We start from the raw sequence: 21,507 nt of genomic DNA on the forward strand, positions 1-21,507 counted from the left end.
GCACTGTTAGGAGGTATGGCCTTGTTGAAGTAGGTGTGGCCTTGTTGGAGGAGGTGTGGCCTTGTTGGAGAAAGTGCATCTCCTTACTGTGGGGGTGGGCTTTGAGGTCCTATGCTTAAGCTCCACCCAGGGCAGAAGAGTGCTCCCCCAGCTGCCTGCAGAAGACAGAGTCTCATCCTGGCTGCCTTCAGATCAAGATGTAGAACTCTCAGCTTCCTCTCTACCACCATGTCTGCCTGCAAGCTGCCATGCTTCCTGCCATGATGATAATGGACTGAACCTCTGAAATAGTCAGCCAGCCCCAGTTAAACATTTGCCTTTATAAGAGTTGCCTTGGTCATGGTGTCTCTTCACAGCAATGACACTCTAACAAAGACACCAACAGTAAGTTATATGTACTACATACTCTATATGACAATACAAGGTATCTCATTAGATATAAGCAGAGAATAAACTGAGTTCATCAGGGAACTGGGATCTAAAGGCAAGTGGCCCGATGCAGCAAGTGTCAACACTCCAGAGCTGCACCATTAAGGGTTACGGCATGTTCAGAGGTAAGTCTAGAGGCAGCTCAGGTATGGCAAGGGTTATAGAAGTGAAAGGACTGGGGAAATGTGACTAGTAACCACAAGAAAGACATTCTGGATATTCCTATATCTTCATATTTTTGAGTTCTCCATCAGTTACCTGAATATATGTATGGCAGCCACTTCTCTGGGTAAGAGCAGATGAAAAGGAGGAGAGGCAGATGTAATTTGAATGTCAAGTTGTCTTTGGGTGGGGCATAAATTTATCTTCCCAGTGTCAGTGTTTAGAATCCTGGGGAGCTGATGTCTTGTTTACCTGTATATTCCAAATTGTTATTATATGGAAACCAAGGATAGAGTTTTAAAAATCTTTTGAAAGCATTGCAGAGTTTGTGAATGGTGTGTGGCTTTTCTGCTGTCTTTCTGGTGGTGGGAACTCTGCTAAAATGTCTATCAGCAGTTAGGTCTTTACTACTGGCTTGTTTATCATGTCTTAAAGACCACTTGAATCAGTTTTCTTGAGCTTTTTAAATATAACTTTCTATTTTGTGATTTGATTTGTAAAAAAACAAAAACCATGTGTAACATTCCTGTTTTGATACTGTAAAGCTCATTTCCTTTGGAATCTAGGAGAACATGATATCTTCTGTTTTCTCTTTCCCTTCCTCCCCCTTTCTCCTAGTCTTGTTTATTTTCGCTTTAGTTATCTGGCACTACCAGAGACCAGGATAAGTTGGTGGTTCAAGACTATCCTATTTAATACGCAGTGTGTCTTTCCTCGTAGGTGGGGAGATTAGGGTTTGGAGATGGTGAAGACCAAGGGAAAAGGAATCCGTACATGAAAAAGATGGGAGGTTTCTGAACCTCCAGGGGTTAAATGCCTACTGATGACAGGGCTATTAATCCTCTCAGGCTTGGGTGAATCCTCAGCCCTGCACGGTGTCTGAGGACATATAGGTATGTTGACAGCCCTGTGTTACCAGGGGCCTCAAGACCCAGGTGAAGGGTAAGCTACAGGTGGGGACCCAAGGGGCCTGGCAGGGTTGGTACCCAGGCCCCTTGGGTCCCCACCTTGGAGGAGGAGGCCTGAGGATGCACCGCCTTCTCCGCAACGCCCCTCCCCCTCATGCCTACGCTGCCCTCTCCAGTTGGCTCTCCATTGGCCGCAGCGCTCGCCAATCCAGCCCCCTGGCCTTGAAGGGGGCGTGGCCGTGCGGTGCGGGGTCTGGGGCCGCGTATATCGCCGCTGCGTGCTGCGGTGCGGGCGGCGGGATGATGAAGCTAGGAGCGCGGCGCGGTGAGTGCAGCTGTAGTCCTTCCCCGGCTACGGGCCGACCTCGGGGAGACACGGGGCGGGAGTCCGGGGGTGCCGCGCTGGGGCTGCCGACCTGCCCTGGTCCCTCCCGGCCGCAGGTGGCGCCGCATCCTCCTTGCGCATCCTTCATCCCGATTGCTCCCGTCCCGCGTGCGGCCTGGCCTGCGCCGGGGTCCTGCGGGCCGCGTGCACCGAGGCTCCGACTGCTCCCGGCCTGGTCCACGGCGCAACCTTCCGGACAGCTCATCTGTCCCCCCTCTGGCTTTGGTACTTCCCAACAAATGCTGGTTTTTCCTCTTGGTTTGGCCTCTCTGCAGTGGAGAACAGAGTTCTTAATTATTGAGAAACTATGCGATAGGCCTGAGATTAAAGGTAGCTTGTCATCTTCTTCGCTGATGTTTAGTGGAATAAGGAATTTTTTTTATCATTTAGGGGCTGGTTTTGATATGGCGATTATCTCCTAGCAGTAATTTTTTTTTTTTTGAGTTTTCAAAAGCCGAAGGTTAGAAAGGATCCTTTTTTTTTTATTTCGGGTCGACGCTCTTAAATTCAAATGCCTAATAGGGCATGACATTTTGACTTTTAAGATTCTGAACGCACGTTTTTCTAAAGGAGGGAGGGCGACCATTTAAAATGTTTTCCATTTTGAAAGTTTGGCTTGTCTAAAACTGAGAAAATACCTGAGACTGTACAGCAAACCGAGTTCAGAGTTCTTGTTTCGTTGTCTCATCCAGGGCAAATTCTCCTGGGCACGGGCTGTTTTTGTATATGCTTTACCAAACTTTCCTATTCAAGTAGGGAGACAATGCAGTTAGTGGCTCCTTTCAGTCCGTCCTTTGATCTACTTGAGAGCTTAAACTGGAGCGAGCTAGTTTGACCTTTCCCAAAGGCAGTTAAAGATCTTGTCCTCTCTGCTTCCTTCTCCCAGGGTTCTAATAGCTGTGTTGTAGCGCTCAGTTTTCTGAATTTAAAAGCTCCTTTGAGTTGATTTTTAAGAAAGCTGTGCTGTTTTGGATGTTCAGAGCTCACTGGATTGTAAAGGAGACGTACCTCTTGGACCTGTATTTCTGTTACCTTTCAACAGAACCTTGTTCTATATCTGCCTGTAGACATTACATCTGCACAGTGAAACTACTTTAGAGCATTGCTTGATCTGTTTGCTTAAATTTTATAGTCTCATTGCCATTGATGGATGCTAGTAATTAAAAAAAAAATTGGAAATAAAGCTGGAACACACTTTGCTAGGTGATTGAGCCAACATTGACCTAACCCTTACCCCCCAACTTGCTCCATCACCAGTGTCTGTGGAGACATACTTTAGAGTTTTCATAGAAACTTGTATGTTGACAAGCAAGAGGCATTTTTTTTTTGGCTATTAAGATGCTTATATGAAAACAACTTTGTGAAATAAATATGAAACAACGTGTCTGTACTGTGTTTTGCTGGTTTTCTGATTCCAGAAATTTCCTTTGAAGAATGTAGGTTGTGGTTTTTCCCTTGAGATAGTCTCTAAATTGCTGTGCAGACTTCAAATTGCTCACTTTCTTAATTTTTAAAAAGTTAATTAACTTACTTCAAGTGCTTCTTTAAATTCAGTTTTTGTGTATCCAGGGTACATGTGTGTGTACATGTGCATGTGGGTCCATCTCTGACTTTCTCAAGTCTCAAGTTTCTTCCCACTAAATTCAAAGGTGGTTGTCAGCTCCAGCAATCCTATCCTCTCCTCACTCCCCAGCTCCAGGGTTACAGGTACACAGCTATTCCTGGCTTTTTACATAGATGATCAAAACCCAACCCCAGGTCCTCATGTGTGTGTAGTAAGCACTCTTACCTGCTGAGTCTCTGCAGCCTAACAGCATTTTATTTTTGTCATATTTTCTAACTTTACTTTTGGGCATTTGGAACCATATACACACTGGGAAAAAATACTTAATGTCAATATAGAGATACATGGAAAGAAGAGTGTCTAGTTTTCTATCCTTACCCCCTTACAGCCCTGATGCTGTTTCTTTTCTTTTTAAATTGCTTATTTATTTAATATGTATGGTGTCTTGCTTGCATGTATGTCTGTGCACCATGTGCATGCAGTGCCCATGAAGGCCAGAAAAGGGTATCAGATCCTCTGGAATTGGAGTTAAAGTTGGTTTTGAGCCCACAAGTGGGTGTGGGGGACTGAACCTGAGACCTCTGAAAGAGCAGCACGTACTCTTATACACTGAGCCATCTATCCAGCCTCCAGATTTTCCTTTAAGGTGGCTTTTTCTATTTAAAAAGTATTAGGTAAGTGCCTGCTCAGTATGAAACACTACCTTTATTTGTTGGGGTTGCAGAAGTGAGAGATAGGAGATTTTAAGATTTCTATAATCTATGCTCACAGACAGTGGGGTGTGGTCAGGATTGTGATAGGCAACCTTCATAAATTACTTAATGTGCTCATTTTCTTCTCTTTAACCTTAAAGGATACTTTAGAATTTGTCATACATGGTAGGAATATGCTGTTAAGCAGGACAGATCTCTTTGTTGGCAGCCAATGAGCTTACTGTGTATACATTGGTTACAGTTTGTATCCTGCAAGGACCATAAGACCTCAGACGAGGACCACTGACTAGAACTAAGGGGCTGTTCTGAAATGAGAAAAGCCTCCAGAGTAAGTGAATGAAAAGTCTCAGCTGAGGGAGAACTGGATGAAGAGCCAGGGAGGGTGCAATGGAGCTGCTGAAAACAAAGTGTGGTAGGGCACAAGTGCAGGGAAGTAGAATGGAGTGAGGAAAGAGAATAAAAGCAATGTGCGTGCCATCGCTGAGGGAAGTAGAACAGAGACGGGAGAGTGAAAACCATGTGCACTGTTGCTGATGATGGAGTTTGGACATCAGTGGGCAGTACATAATGGTTGAAGGATTTTGAGCAAAAGAGAGACATGGTTAGATTTTCCTGTTGTGAATGAACTGGAAGAGGGAAGGCCCGGAGGAGGGAGATCTGAGGAGGTGGAACTGCTAGGACTTCATCATTAGTTGGGTAAGTGTGTGGGATTCAGGGGATCTGGAAGACATCTTAGAGCAGTACTCTGTTGTCTTTGGCAGTTTGGTGATTTCGTGACAGCCCGGTGTTTCTTAACTTAGATTGGGGCAGCTGCATGCCCTGGTGTTCATGGAAGGGTAATGATGGGCTATCCTTGTCCAGGCTAAGTCTCAGCTGTTGTGAGTCAGGTGGTCTGTAGTTTAAGGACAGCAGTGTATAGTGTGAGATTTGAGGAACTTTTTCTTATGTTTGAAAGACAGGCATGAAGTGATAGAGAAGCAAGAAGGTTGTGGTATCCAAGGGAGCCAGAAGATCATTTGTAACCCTGAGGTGGCAGTATACCCAATGATGGACCCAGGAACCCTAGGCCAGTATGCACCAGGATTCACTAGTGAGTCGGAATCTGGGGTGTAGACTGCCTTGTTCAAGAACTTGGGTGGTAACAGTAAAGGGTTGATTCAGGGGAGTAGGGTAAAGTGTGACCCTGTTGATTTTGTTTTTTACCTGGAAGGGTCCTAGTTAGTGTAAAGAACTCAGATTGGAGGTATTGGGGAGAGGTCCATCTTCATAGTGACTTCAAGATGTCTGTTGGGCTTAGCCTAGAGGTGTGGTTAGTAGCACTGATGACTAGTCTTTCAAGTCATGTTGTTGTGGATGAAGGGAAGAGAGAAGAGCCAGCTACAGTAGGCGCCCCCCTAAAACTCCAAGAAGAGAAAAGATTATGAATTTTTTTTTCCAGGCGGGTACTCTGGTACAAGATAATTGTTTTTCTTTTTTAAGACATGGAGTTTTTAGGACAGTATAGTCCTTATCAGAATGGATTCCAGGTTGGGTTAGAGTGTCTCTGGGCTCCTCTCTGAGTTATGTCTTTGTGCTTGCCTCAAGGCTAGTTCTGTTTGAGTCAGATTCCATCCTCCTAGTCTGGAGATGCTCCTAGATAGGATGATGTTTCTTTGCTCACATTTTAGCTGCTCCTCCATCACTTCCTCTGGACCCATGCACTCTCTTGGAGGGTAGCCACAGTTTTTTGGCTTTCTGGGAACTCTCTTAAATTATTTTACTATTAATTTTATTTACAACATTTATTTTATTGAAATTTAATCTAATTTTAATTTTAGATGCTCCAAATATCCCAGGGTACATTCTCATCTTTCAGGTTGGGCTTCTGATCTCAGCATCAGTTATTAACTTTGTGCCTTACCTTTACTCGGTGGTACAAACAAATCTAGGGCCGTGTCTGTGCTAGGTATGCCTTCCACAACTGAGGGTTTTTAACTTACCCAGATTGTTCAAGCAAAACCTAGGATCCCCTTGTCTCTTGAATTGCTGGGATTATAGGCCTACCTCACCATGCCTAGAGCTCCATTTTGTACTTCTTTGAAGTTTTTCTTGGGGTGTGTTCTTAGGGTCCCCTCCACATCAGCCCAGTGAAGCGCTGCTGTTGAAATTACTCTAAAGTCTCTTCAGTCACATTACATATTTTATATATAAATATATATATTATATGAATATGATATATAAATATGATATATATCATAATCTTTTCTCTTTTTGGAGTTTTAGGGGGCCGCCTACTGTAGCTGGCTCTTCTCTCTTTGCTTCATCCATGACAACAAGACTTGAGAGACTAGTTGTCAGTGCTACTAACCACACCTAGGCTAAGCCCAACAGAGACATCTTGAAGTCACTATGAAGATGGGCAAATATGTATGTGTATGTGTGTATGCATCTATCTATCTATCTATCTATCTATCTATCTATCTATCTATCTATCTATCTATCATCTATCCTCTTTGATCATTTGTTTTGTTTTCCCTCCCTTTTCAGTGTGCTAATCATTTTTAATCTGTTACTGTAGTGAAAAGGCTTATTTCATTTTGGCTCACTGTTTTCCATCTGTGATCAGTTGTCCTCAGCTCCCCCATTGGCTTTTTTCCTCTGGCGAAGTTGTCACATCATGATAGGAGTGACCTGTTGCTTCAAAACCAGAGAAAATGTAGAAAGAAGAGACCAGGGTCCTACCAAACCATACCCCCAATGCCTCTGAACTTTCCACCAGGCCTCAACCTCTTCATCTTTTCCTCCCTTTCACGTCTCTCTGGCGCTCAAAACTTTAACACTAGACCTTGGAGTGTTTGAATCTCATCTATAGCAGCAACCAGTCCTTGCTTGTTTGAATCTGTGTCTTAGGTACGTTGTAGTTACCTAATGGATTATTTCAATCAGGCATATCTGGAGTGCTCAGGATCAGAAGTACTTTGGATGCTGGAAACATGAGCTACCATGGGTGTGGAATCGAAGTACAAACCCAGAATCAATGAATGTTGCATATATATCATATATACAGCCACAGGTTAATCTTTTTTTATAATAATCATAATAATTTTTTACATGAAACCAAGTTTCATGGTAAGGAATTTTGTGTCATATATCAAAGCTTACAAAGTTTTGATTTTTTGAATGTTTTATTTTGTTATGTGTCTGGTTGGCTGTTTCTGTGGGTCTGTTTGTGTCTATGTGTGTGACTTGGGGAGTGTGTGTACGTGTGTGCACGTGTGCATGCCTGTGTGTGGTCAAAGGTCAAATGTTGTGTGGTCAAAGGTCAAATGTCAGAAGTCTGTCCTCTCCTCCAACATGGAGTCAGATGGAAAAAGCTTTTTTATCCACCAAGCTTTCTTGTTAGCCCAGAGTTTTGGCCTTTGAATTAGAAGTTCTTCTGGCTAGTATATGTCAACTTGACCCAGGTAGAGTCAGCTGGGAAAAGAGATCTTAGTTGAAGAATTGCCTCCATCAAATTGGCCTGTGGGAGTGTCTATGGGACATTTTTCTTGATTAGTGATTGATGGGGGAGGGCGAAATGCACTGAGTACTGTTACCTGTGGGTTTTTGGTTCTGGGTTCTATAAGAAAGCAAATTAGCAAGTCATGGGAAGCAAGCCAGTGAACAGTGTTCCTCTGCGGTCTCTGCCTATGTGTTGGCCTCAGGTTCCTGCCCTGACTTCCCTCCATGGAGGCAAACAAACTCCGTTGTCCTCGAGTTGCTTTTGCTCATGGTGTTTATCACAGCAGTGGAAAGCAAACTAGGACAGCAGTATTTAGTTCACTAAGAGAAATTATTTTCTCTTGGTAAACCATGATTATTTTATAGATTGTATTTCTCATTTATTTTTTTTAGTTGTTTTAAATCTGCTGTTACGTGAGTTTCAGTCAAAAGAGCAGGATCTGAGTTGTAACTCTGGCCTTGGACTGGTACTTGATGGAGGTGTATAATAGCCTCAATTGCCCCCAATGAAAAGATGATTACAAAGACACATCCTACCCTAAGAGTTAATTAATATAAATGAGTTGGTCAGTGGTGATGCACACCTTTAATTCCAACACTCAGAAGGCAGAGACGGGCAGATCTGAGTTCGACCCTGGTCTACAGAGTGAATTCTGGAACAGCCAGAGCTACATGAAGAAACTGTCTCAAACACACACACACACACACACACACACACACACACACACACACACACACACACAGAGAGAGAGAGAGAGAGAGAGAGAGAGAGAGAGAGAGAGAGAGAGAGAGAGAAGAGAAGAGAAGAGAAGAGAGAACGAGAACAACTACTTGGACAGAAAAAGCCCTCAGGCAAGTTATATATTATACTTCAAAGACCTGTTAATAACTATCCCTTTAATAAGAGATGCACTTAAAATGTTTTTATTATTCTGTTCTCTCTCTCTCTCTCTCTCTCTCTCTCTCTCTCTCTCTCTCTCTCTCTCAGAGGACAGCTTATAGGAGTTCTTTCTACCATGTGGGTCCTGGGATTGAAAGCAGTTTGCCAGGCTTGGTAGTAGCTAACACCTTTACTCATGGGGCCCCGCTAATTGCCCCTGAGATGCTGACTTTTATACCCAGAAGCCCTTTCCCACTTCAGTTGTTTATAGATCCTCACTGCTAAGCCTTCCTGCTTTTCTGAGCTAGAATTCAGTGTGTCTTTTTTCCCCTTCTTTATCCACTATTTTCTTCTGCTTCTCTGACCCCTTCACTTGAAAACAAACAAACAAACCCTCAAAGCTCCCAAAACCAAAACAAAAACCGCAACAAACCTGGTTCTCTTTCTCTCTAAGCCAGCTCTCAGAAGATTGACTTCCAATCTCCTTCTGTGTCGCTGTTAAATTCTCTCATCTATGATACTGAGAAGCTGCATAAAGGACCCTGAGTTCCCCACAGCAGTGGAGTTCTGTACATGGCTGCTGTGGGGTCTCCAGGTTTTGTGTCTCTGAGTGGGAAAGGAAATTGGGCAGAGGCATCTGATAATAATATCTAGAAACATCTTAGGAAAGGAGACAGTAGGTCACATATCTGAGCAGGAAGAGAGAGAGGCTTGCTCATCAGAAGGGTGTGCCCAGGATCCAGGTGGTTCTATTGTACTTCATGGCTTTCTGGCTGGTTTGTGGAGCTCATGTCATGCATGCAGAGTCTGTTACTTACTGGTATCACTGGGTCAAGTGTCTATTTTCTTCTTTGCCAGCACATTTTTCTTGAATGTTAATTTTGCAGTCTTTGTGTGAGGCAGGGACTTTATTCTTGGCCCTACTCCCCTGGCTCAATAGCACTACCAACTAGAAGCAGCAGAGCCCCTCACCACCACCCTCAATTCCCTAAACATCTGGTTTTAATTATACAGTGCAACACTGTTTCTCAGGACTTCACTTCAGTTGAACCATTCTTTGAAACATTCTAATTATTAAAATGTTACTTTTGTTTCAGAGTTGAAATTGCAGTTTATAGCAGTTTCAAGGTTTGTCAGTGATAATGATAAATCCATACCTGAGCTGTACTTAAAATTTTTATGACTTCTCTGCTGTTTGCGACTTAGATAAGCTTAATAAAAACATGTCCAATTTTGACATGTCCAGTTCTTTCTCTAATTCCTCAAAATAAAGCAAACACACACACAAAGAACAGCAAAAACTCTGTCTGCCCCATGAGGTAAGGATAAAACATGGAAGAACTGGATAGGGCTGACACATTGTTATAGTTAGTTTCAGCTATCAACTTCACACAACCCAGAGTCACTTGGGCAGAGGAAACCTCAGCTGAGGAATCACCTCCATCAGACTGGCCTGTGGAATCATTTTTTGATTACTAATATAGGAGGGCCCAGCCTACTGTGGGCAGTGCCATCCCTAGGCAGGAGGGCCTGGGCTGTATAAGAAAGGTAGCTGAGCATGAGCCTGGGAGCAAGCCTGGGAGTAGCATAGCATTCTAATTTAGTTCCTGCTTCAAGTTTCTCCCTTGGCTTCCCTCAGTGATAGACTGTAACCTGTAAGATGAATAAACCTGCAAGCACCTCACCAAGTTGCTTCTGGTTGTGCATTTATCACAGCAGCAGAAAGCCAGCTAGGACAGGCAGTAATGCAGTGAGGACAGCAGGCAGCTGCCACACTCTCAGTATATTCATTATTAACTTTGTTCCAACAGTAGGCATTCAGAAGTTTATTGTTTTACTCTTTGGCTCTTTGGTTCTAATGATTGTCATTGAACTTAACTCAGACAAGCCATTTTACTCCGCATTTTAATATACTCAGAATGCTTTCTCTTTTTGGACAGAAAAACTTGGATCTGCTTGCAGACAAGTGAAAGTTACAAGTTGTGTTTAAGTGGGTTGTCTGAGATGCTATTGGTTTTATTGGCCATAATTGGTAGAGGCTTCTCGCTTGTCTTCTATTAAATGAAGATCTGAGTTAGCTCATAAGGAGTACATGTAACAATAAAGAGCTAAAATGTGAATTCTGAGAATCATTAATCTTTGGGGACTGGGAGTGAAGGCCCTCTGGCACAGTTAAATCTCCTTGGCCAGCATCTTAGATGATAGAGTTAACAGCTTCAGTAACTGCAAGAAGTCAGTGACTCGGCGGGAAAAGTCTGTGAGGGGAGGCTTGTATGGCTGGCACAATTGGCATCTCTAGTGGGCTTCTGTGTGGATGCCCTGGTGGTCGGTCTCTTTACACCTTGCACCACACTTTCTGCGGGAACTAGGATGCTGGGTGGTTTAGCTGGTAGCAGGGGAAAGGTGAGAGCCTACAGAGAGATTTAAGAGCATAGCACATAGCACCTCTCAAATTGCTGGCCGTGCTAGCATGTGGCTTCCTTTAGCCTGTTGCAGACTAGAAGATGCAGTGTAGCTAGGAACCCCCAGAGGGGAGACAACATCACCAGCTCTTGCCCAGGGCTGACTAAGAGTGACAGTTTGCATCCTGGTGGCTTTAGTGAGGGGAACAAAGCTCAGCTTTATGCTGTAGTTTGCATCATTTGTAAAGATCATACCAGTTTCCTTAAAAAAATATGCTTGATTTCACATTGCATATCCTTCAAGCTGCCATTCAAATGTGTGTGTAAGATGCTTATAGGATCTGTGTTACTGTTTCTCAGCTTCGGGGCAGGGGCACATAACTTTGAGCTGTTCATTAAAGGCAGCTTTAGAGACCAAGGAGGGATGTGTCATTCATTCAGAATGTGGTGCCCACCTTGTACTACAGCAGAGGTTGTGATGCCCATTAGGTTTTTCGGTTTTTGTCAACTTGACAAAAGCTAAAGTTATGTGGGAAGAGGGAACATCAACTGAAATATTGCCTCTTTCAGGTTAGCCTGAAAGTTGTGGGGACATTTTCTTGATTAATGACTGACATGAGAGGCCCAGACTACTATGGGAGAGGCCTCCCCTGGGCAGGTGGTCCTGGGTGCTATAGGAAAGCAGGCTGAGCAAGCCATGGGAACAAGGCAGTGAGCACTGTCTCTCTAAGGCATCTGCTTTAGTTCCTGCATCCAGGTTCCTGTCCTGACTTCCTCCATGATCGACTGAGGTTGAGAGTGTAAGGGGATTAAAATAAGTCATTTCCTCCCCAAGTTGCTTTTGGTTGGAATGTTTCATTGCAGCAATAAAAAGCAAATTAGGACAGTTGGTAAGCTGCATCCTGGGAGTTAAACCCGGATTGTTATGAAGGTTGTGTTGGTACATGGGTTTCTGCATGGCATGGGACTGCCTTAGGATAGCTAGAAGTCAGTGGTGGCAATGCAGGTGTGTCACCTGCAAAGAATGAAATGTTCAGTGTCTGGCCCTTTACAGCCAAAATACAGCCCCCCTCCCCCCAATTTCAGAGGATCAACTGTGCTCTACTCACTGGGGGTGGGGTGGGGTGGGGGGGAGGGGAGAGATAATAGGCAAACTGTAAATACAGATAGTAGGGATGCTCTAAGGAAGAGAAGCAGACTGCAAAGAGTATCCAAGGTGCTGGTTTTCCTGCAATGGCCAGGGAAGGCTTCTGTGAGATTTAAGCCAATGGGTGAATGAAAAGGAAGGAGGGAGCCAGCCAGCTAGACACTCTGGGAAAGAGCTAACTAAGATAGATGTGGACTACAACTGTTTCTGAGATGTCTGAGATGTCTGGAGATACGTGTGCCCAGGGGTGTGAATTAATTGTAGCTGCTGGGAGGGCAGTCTATGACCCAGTGGGCTGAGATGATAATTTGTATCCTGAAGTGGGAGGGTTGGGTGTTTTGTTTTTTGTTTGTTTGTTTGGTTGGTTGGTTTTATTTATGTTTTTTTTAGATTTATTTATTTCATATATGTGAGTACACTGTCTCTGTCTTCAGACACACCAGAAGAGGCATCGGATCCCATTATAGATGGTTGTGAATCACCATCTGGGATTGCTGGGAATTGAACTCAGGACTTTTGGAACATCATTGCTCTTAACTACTGAGTCACCTCTCCAGCCTGAAGTAGGAAGTTTTTACAAAGTTTTGAGCAGGGAAAGAATTGGTGTCATTTGTGATGGATTCCTGCAACTTCTATTCAGGGGACAGATTATAGGGGGAGCAGTAGAGGCAGGTGTGTGTATGCCAGGCATCACTAGGTTCTGCGGCTGTCTAGTTGACTTTCCTCGAGGATCTGATGGTGTGATTGAAAAGGGAAGGGAATCCCTGCAATGTGCTGCCATAGGTGGAGAAGCAAATGGCCGTAGAGAGTACCAATGAAGCATAGTTCTGTACCCACAATTTGCAGTTCTTGGAAGGACTGGTTTTGCACAAGTGTTTCTCCCAAATGTGAAAACAGGCACTCAGCTGGATTTTGAGAAGTTCTTCCAGGACACAGGTGGTTTGGTTTTTAGATCAGTGGCTGTGCCAGTGGTGTCTGAACCATGTGTGGGAGCGAGTCTAAGCCCTCGTCTCAGCCCAGGAGGATGGCACCATAGACACTAAAGGGAGGAGTGATATTTGCTTTCTTTGTAAAGAACGGGGGCCAAGATAATTTTGACTTGGGAAAAATAGTATCTCATAGCTATAAAAAGTCAGTAATTTGTTGAGAGCAGATTGTAGAGAACTGCTATTTTCATATGTACCCAGCAGTATGAATTAGTTGCAAAATGCACCTCTGTGTAATTAAACAAATTGCCATGCTCCCTGGAGTTATGGATATGACCCACTTAAACTTGGGAAGATGCCTAAAGAAATTACTTTTCTTTTCCAGGTAGGTGACATTAAACCATTTGGATAATGATCAGTTGGAAAAAAAATGTGAATTTCAAAATAATTGCGGAAGAGGTCCTTTACTTTCTTTTTTCCCTGTAACAGGGTATCTATATCATTAGGAACACTTTTTTTTTTTAAAAGTTTTTATAGTTTAGGTTTAAAATGAAACAAAGAAACTAAACCATCAAATTGTAGGATTTTTTTTTAAAAATAAACACATTCTCTACAATGGCTGGAACTACATTTAGTAAGAATTTGAATGCCACAATTAATATATTTCTCTGACATGTCCAGATGTTGCTCTTAACGGCTATGAATACACATTCTTTAAAGTTCACAGAGACAGTCACACAAGCTCCCAGCTTGTTGGGACAACAGAAAATCTCAGCAGATGCTAGGGGATTCAAATGAAACAGAATGCTGTTCTTTAAATTAAACAAAAATTAGTAGCAAAATGTATCCAGAAAATTATTTATTAAGTAACGTATGGTCAGAGAAAATATTTGATAGGAATTACCAATCTTTAGAAATATTTGGATTAGATTTAATATAAAAATACTATGTAAGGACTTGGAGCTAAAATTATATGCAGAGGAACATTCTTAGCCATAAACATGTACATTAAGAAAGAGGAAAACCTGGAAAATGCTTAGTGCTCTGAGCATTCATTTAGGGCATGGTTAGCGATTGAGTATACACGTGTGTGAGCATATCTGTGTGAGCGAGCATGTGTGCTTTCTTTCATTTTGTCTCATGTTTGACTAAAGTCACATCAAGAAAGAATTCATCTATTCCTATTTGCTCAAGAGATTTAATCTTTTTAAAATTATGTATGTATGTGTGTGTGTGTGGGGTGGTGGTATGTGCATATTGATGCAGGTTCCTGTGGAGGCCAGAAGAGGGCACCAAAGCCTTTGGAGCTGGAGTTTTAGGGGGTTATGAATGAGCTACCCAATGTGAGTGCTGGGAATCGAACACAGGTCCCCTGGAAGTGCAGTACACACTCTTAACTGCTTGAGCTAATCTCTCCAGCCTCCTCAAGAGATTTTATTTTTGTTGGATTGGGGTGTGGGGTATTGAATTCTATCAAAACCTTCTTCACCTTCTCTGGAGGTAACCATATAATTCTTCTCATTTGACTTATTAGTTTGACAATTATTTTGCTACAGTCGACAATAGTGAAACATTGTTACATTCCTGGTATGAGCCCTTGATATGGTGTTGTTGCTACTTCTCATGTTTTTCTTTTTTACATATTTTTGGTGTATAGGTATGATTAACTTTTCATTCACTGGAAGCATACCTTTCAGTCTCTAAGTAGCCATTATCTGTTTCAGTAGTTTTGTCTCGATTTTTATTTTATCTGATGTTATTAAAACATATTTCCATTTGCCTAATAAAATTTTGCCCACTCTTTAACCTTTTTGAGTATGCATTTGCATTTCTTATCCATACAGTAATTATTCTGCATCCTAAGCATAACTCCTATAGTCAAAATAATTAAGTTTTGCTCTAAACAATCTGAAAATAACTTTTCATTCAGTAGGCTAGTTAGGATCATTTACATTAATTGCTGTTAACTGTGTTTGTTTTCAATTCTGACACTTGTAATTATGTATATATTTTATTTCACTTTATTTACATAGTCATTTGTTGTTAGGTTTGTTTCATTGATCAAAGTCTTTTGATGTCAGGAAATACTTTATTATTGTAATGATTACCTTTGAAATAACAACTCCAGAAACACCTTAATGCCATGGTCACTTTAACCTGCCCATTTAGAATAGCATCTCTTTGTTCTTACCTATTACATACATGGTAACAGTGATCTTACTCAATTTCTTGGTGGTATTCTCCATAGTTAGGGCATAGGAGGTTTACTTGCAGCGTGTGTGTGTGTGTGTGTGTGTGTGTGTGTATGTGTAATGGGTGTTTGATGCACATATGTATATACATTACCTGCATTCAGTACCAGTGGAGGCCTTAAAAGGACATCAGGTTCCCTGGTGCTGGAATATGGATAGTTATGGGCTGCCATGTGGGTGCTGGGAACCCAACCTGGGTTCTCTGGAAGAGCAGCCAGTGCCTTTAACCACTGAGTCATCTCTTCAGCTCCACACCTGTTGTTTTTCTATCCATGACCCCAATAATTTTTCATTCTTCAACTTGGTACACAAAATGCTGACTTCTTTGTTCTTTCAGTTCAGTTGCTTTGGCAACCCCTCAGCTAGAGAGCCTTCCAGCTCTGATGCATCTGTTGAACATAAGGAACACTTTTTTGCTGGCGTATCTAGAATGGTATTAGTTGTGTACCATTTGGGGGGACAACTGAGAACATATAATTGAAATAATTGATTGTGTCTGTGGTCCAAGTGTTGAACCTGGGCTTTAGAAGCATGATTTGAACCCCCAGGAGGGATAATGTGTAAGCACTCTGAGTCCCTGCTTGTTCAGATGTATGTATCTGTATGTAAACAGCTTTGGTACCTGAAGGAAGCTCAGCTGGCTATCTTTAGTTTCATTTGTTTTCCTTAAGTTTGTTTTGAAAATGATTTTCTACTTCTGTAGTGCTTTGTTAATTCTGACTCCAGCCTTCATTCTCTACCCTTTCATCTTCCTCGCTGTGGGCCCTGAGGACATTTCCTGTGCTCTGCAAATGTAGCTTACTAGATTTGGATTTTATAGCTTACCAGGGTACATTTTGAAGTTGTTTGTCTTAGTGGTCCTATTTGGCTCTTTAAACAGTCATTTCATGTCCTTTGTTTTCAGAAAGTTGTATTCAAGTATCATTTAAAGATTTTTGATGTTTTGAATTTTTTACTTCAAGTTTTATATATGTGTGTCATAAAAATACGGTATTTCCAGTTACACCTAACATTTGACTCTTTTCCCATGTATTCTCTCTGACTTGTCATAGATCATTATCTCATTTAAACAGAACTCCCTTCTTTCCTTCTTTCTTCCCTAAAAATACGTCCTCAATGATCTCCATTAAATTGTCATTTGACTTTCTTTGATGCCTGTGGGCATCACATTTAATATTTGGCTTACTATAATTTTATTTACTTAATTCATTGATTCAAAGCATTCTGGTTTTCCTCCCTCCTCTCTCTGTCTTAGTCAGGGTTTCCATTGTGACAGAGCACTATGATCAAAAAGCAAGTTGAAAAGAAAGGGTTTGTTTGGCTCATACTTCCATATTACTGTTCATCATTGAAGGAAGTCAGGACAGGAACTCAAACAGGACAGGAACCTGAAAGCAGGAGCTGATGCAGTGGCTATGGAGGGATGCTGCTTTCTGGCTTGCTCAGCCTGCTTTCTTAACCTAGGACCACCAGGGATGGGACCACCTACAATGGCCCTCCTCCAATCACTGTTGGGTCTGAGAACTTGGGAATAATCCACAATAAAAAACCAAGTTTGAGCCAACAAAAGTTTCTTTATTCAAAAAGCTGATACATCAGGGAGATGGCTGTGTTCTAGATATAAACTGTGTCATCCAGGGATGGAGGTGGGCAAAGGACAGAGCAACCTTTCAGAGCAAAACTTGACAAATTAGGACAGGTGGAGGCAAGGGTAGAGGAAACCAATTGGGTACATGCAGACCTTGTATGTTTCCAACCAGTCTTGCACCTTAAGTGGGTTATTATCTGTCAGGTACCACAGATGGCTTTCCTGATAACTTGGCCTGGATCAAGATCAGCCAATCAGAGCCTTTTTAGCAGCTGGTGGGTTTCAGTTCTAACTGGGTGCTGACCAACAAAGCATAGGGTACGATATTGTGGTTTAAGTTCATACAAGGGACCTGGGGCCAGAGCCATTTCTGGAAATTCAGCTGTGTCTTAGAATTTAGCTTATTACAAAAATGGAGACTGTATACAAGATGGGGGTCCCTGTAGCCAAGGGGCCTCCAACATCGTCAAATAAGAACATGCCTATAGGTTATCCACAGCCTGGTCTTATGAAGGCATTTTCTCAGTGACTTTAGTGTGTCACGTTGACATAAAACTATCCAGTGCACCTTCTGTTATTAGCACCTGTTGAGGTTTAGTACCATAAGTTGGTCCTGCAACATGAATCTAAAAGATACTGCTTCTTACGGGAATGATTTATCTTTGGAATTTCAAAAACACTAAGTTCTGGGATCTAGTCTCTGAATTGGGATGCTCCTGGAGTGCTGCATAGGTTCTCAAGTTTTGATGGACAGTCAGCTGATTCCAGTGTGCAGATAGATAGGTTTGGGAGCATGACTGTTCTGGCTTCAAGTTGTGTGAAGCTTTGTGCTGCTAATGTTAACCCTTGTATTAGATTTTCTGTGTGTGTGTGTATGTGTGTGTATGTGTGTGCGTGTGTGCATGTGATATGTGTGTATGTGTATAGGTCAGAGGACAACTTTAAGGGCTTCGTTTTCCCCTTTCACTGTGAGATCTGGATCCAGGAATTGAACTCAGGCTGACAGGTTTATGTACCAAACACTTACCAAGCCATTTTTCTGGCTCCCTCAACTCCTATTTTAAACGTTTTATTTTGAGACAAAGTCTCATTAAATTTCCTAGACTGGCTTTGAACTTGGGACCCTCTTGTCTTAGCCTCTCATGTAGCCGGCATTTCTGGCCTGTATCACCAGGCATAGCTTATTACAATTAATTTTAAAAATAACTTTTTATTTTGAAACAATGATAGGCTCATAGCAACTTCCAGAAGGGCGTCAAACAGTTCTGTGTGCTCTCAGCTCGATGTCACACTTGTTGGGACTCTTACAGTGTCAGAATGAGGAGATTAACAGGGCTGCAGAGGGCTCAGTGGTTAAGAGCAGTGGCTGCTCTTGCAGAGGACCTGGGTTCCATTCCCAGCGCTGACACGGCAGTTTATAAACGTCTGTAAACTCCATTCCCAGGGGATCTGACACCCTGTTCTTGGCCTCTTTGAGCACTGCATGCACATGGTACTCATACACATAAAATAATAAAATAAAATGATTAGAAGAACCTGTCCTAACTTTAAAAAATAAATACTTTAAACTTTGAAGTGGAAATTTATGGTTTCTTTGGAAAGTCATTTGTGTCTGATGGTGGCTTTTTTTTGGGGGGGGGGGCAGACATGTGAAGGAATGTTTTCCTGAAGCAGACATAGGTGAAAGGATGTTTTCCTAAAGCAGACATGTGAAGGAACGTTTTGATGAAGCAGACATAGATGAAAAGATCTTTTGTTCAAGTAGACATGTGAAGAAATGTTTTGTTAAAGCGGACATAGGTGAAAGGATGTTTTACTAAAGCAAGCATGCAAAAGGACATGTGATGAAAGACATGTATGTATGTATTGGTTCGCCTTACATTGTGTTGTTGAACTTTGTTTATGGTGACTTTATAGAAAGAAACATACAAAAGCCCTTTTGGTGGTGTTTTGGTGGCTTCTTGCCACTTTTGTGGACTCGGGCCAATTGGCAGAATGATGTTCTCTGATATAGTCTTCCTTGGAGTTTTGTTAAAACAGACTCATGTGCTGAGGCAAGACACATGGTGAAGTAAGACCCGTGGAGAACACATGATGTTTGGAGGTATATAAATAGGACTCAAAGGCCCTTGAGAGCCTGCTTATTTACATAACTAGCTTTGTAAGGAACTGTTGGTTTCACATCTTCGTTAATCTTCACTTTGTTGAAAGAGGCATGGCAGAGAACTTCCCCTGGCCCCTGCTGGTCCTTGTTGCTCCTACTGACTCATGTTGATTTGGCAGAGGACTGGTTGTTTCTATTAAGTTGTGCCACCGCTGTTGATACGTGTTTGCTATCCCGACACTACTGAACTAGACTGCTGGTATATTCATGAAATATTTACAGATAGGTTGAGCTGCCACTGCTGGTGGTTGGTGGGCTACAAGGAAGGTTAAAGCCTTTAAGAACCATCATTAAAAGTAGGATTTGAAAAAATTAAAGTTACAGAGAACAGAAAACACTTCCTGTCATATATTAAGACATTATAGAGCACAACAATGAAAGGCACTGTATTAGCCAGAGCAAAGAAAGCTATGGTGAAACAGAAAAGTAGTGGAAAAGAAGGGGTGGGGCTGGACCTGTTTAGAAAGGTTCTGTGGAGAAACTCCTGTCTGTGTTGTCTGGAAATCAGTAGTTCAGCTCACAGGCTAGCAGGAAGTGGTAGCTCTATCCACTCACAAACACTTCATGGATACATCAGCAGTCCAGGTTGCTAGAGTTGGGTTAGCACGACCCAACTGGTTAGGTCAGTGGTGACATGACCTAGCAGAGACAGCCAGACCTCAGCCTTGGCTTGAGTCAGCAGGAGGGACCAGGAGGAACACCAGGAGAAGTTCTCAGCTCTGCCTCTCAGGGGAGCAAAGCTCAGCAAAGACAAAAGACTCACAAGTGTTACACTGTACCAGCAAGCAATGTTCTCTCTGTCATTCCATGGAGTCTTATTTATACCCTCCAAATATCCAGTGTCCTCCATGTACATGTGCATCCAATCAGCCCTAGTCCGCAGAAGAAACTGCAGCACATCACCAGAAGTTTTTTTGAGCCTTTCTCTATGGAGTCATGACAAATGCAGCTCAACTACACAATGCAAGGCAGACCAATGCATGCATATTGTCAGCACAGAACCCTTCATCATGTGTTCTTCCACATGCTTGCTTTTAGCAGAACATCCTTTCTCCTGTGTCTGCTTCAGCGAAGTCCCCTTAGCCTTTCACACCTGTGTTCACTTTAAGGAGATGTTCCTTCACATGTTGGCCCCAGCAAAACACCATCCAATCAATGTTCCAAGGAGCCCTTAAGTTTCCACTTCATTTCTCCATTTTTCTTTTGTAGATTTTCTTTTGTTTTCTGTAATAATCTTAAAGTTATCCTGTCTGGTTCATAGAAGATAGTCAGAGACACTAAAGAGAAACATTTTCTCTGGCGTTTTGGCCCTGTTTGGAGTCTGGGTTTTAAACATAAGTGTGACATTGGCTCTGTAAACAAACAAACAAAAAAACTATTCAGATTCATGCTTTCTTATTATATATTTGATAGACCTTGAAGACTTTGCAGTGGGACTTTTTTTTTAGTCTGTATTTTTGCCAGGGTTATTGTAAAAATTCTCAAAATCCATGAGCACTACAACAGTAGTCCTGCTTGCAAGATCGCAAACAACTTAGGTTCTTTGCTGTTGTAAAACTGTGAATAATAAAAGGACATTATATCATCAGTCCAATTAAGGATCGAATGAAAATGTTTGTAGCTGCTGAAAAAGACTTCCCTACCAAGGGAGAGGCTTCAGAAATGGTTCTGGCAAGATCATCTCTTTCCAGCTTTTCCTCTAAATCAGGTGGTGTTTTGAGAGGAAGCATATTGTTGAGATTTTTCAGAGTTCTTCAGAATCGAGGTGAAGGAGGCCCTCCTATCTGAAGTATGTAACATGATTGGGCATCTGTAGTAGAAGGGAAAGCTTGAATTCTTTTCACATAGTGAGTGGTTGGCATCTATGGTTGGAATAAGCTCCTGTCTCCTTCTAAGAGCTGCCAACCAAACGGTTGGTTTACTGAAGACAATCAAGGCTGTAGTTGTTTGCAAAAACCAAACTTGTAGACCCTGAAGGGCAGATCATATCAAGGCCTCATGGGATTCTGTGAAAGATTTGAAAACAATGGAGCCAATGAGGAGAGAAAATTGACCTTCATCTGCTGGTGAATGGCTGTGTCTGTTCATTGAAATGGCCTTTTTAAAATGAGCGAGTTTTTTGTTGTTGTTGTTTGGTTTTTTTCTTTTTTTGGCCCTTTTGGAAAATTCTTTTGAGGATTTCTTAAAATTTCCACAGGACTTAAAATTTTTTTCTTTAATTTTAACTATATTATTCTGTTCATGATAATATTCCAAAGGAGAGGTTTCAAAGTTGTTTGGCCACACTAGACAATCCATTGAAGCATTGTAAGTGATGTTCACAAATGGGAGTAAATGTGATAATCAGATGGACTGATATACGTGATCATTATTGAAACTAGCAAGACGAGAGGAGGGAGTTTAAAATATATATTATCAAAATATATTAATATATTATATGTGCACAGCAGTGATACACACACACACACACACACACACACACACACACACACAAGACCAAAAACTAG

The 21,507-nt window shown here is 42.1% G+C and overlaps 1 protein-coding gene across 1 annotated transcript in view; it reads left to right on the plus strand.

The window, feature by feature from the left end:
* The first annotated feature begins 1,495 nt into the window (after positions 1–1,495).
* The window catches only part of Wasf3 (WASP family member 3), a 94,958-nt gene continuing 74,946 nt past the window's right edge, over positions 1,496–21,507 (plus strand). The window contains exon 1 of the mRNA XM_028778023.1: positions 1,496–1,824. The gene's annotated coding sequence lies outside the window, so the exon portion shown is untranslated. The remainder of the gene's footprint in view (positions 1,825–21,507) is intronic.

Source organism: Grammomys surdaster, unplaced genomic scaffold (genome assembly GCF_004785775.1).
Source record: "Grammomys surdaster isolate TR1022 unplaced genomic scaffold, NIH_TR_1.0 320, whole genome shotgun sequence".
Lineage (NCBI taxonomy): Eukaryota > Metazoa > Chordata > Mammalia > Rodentia > Muridae > Grammomys > Grammomys surdaster.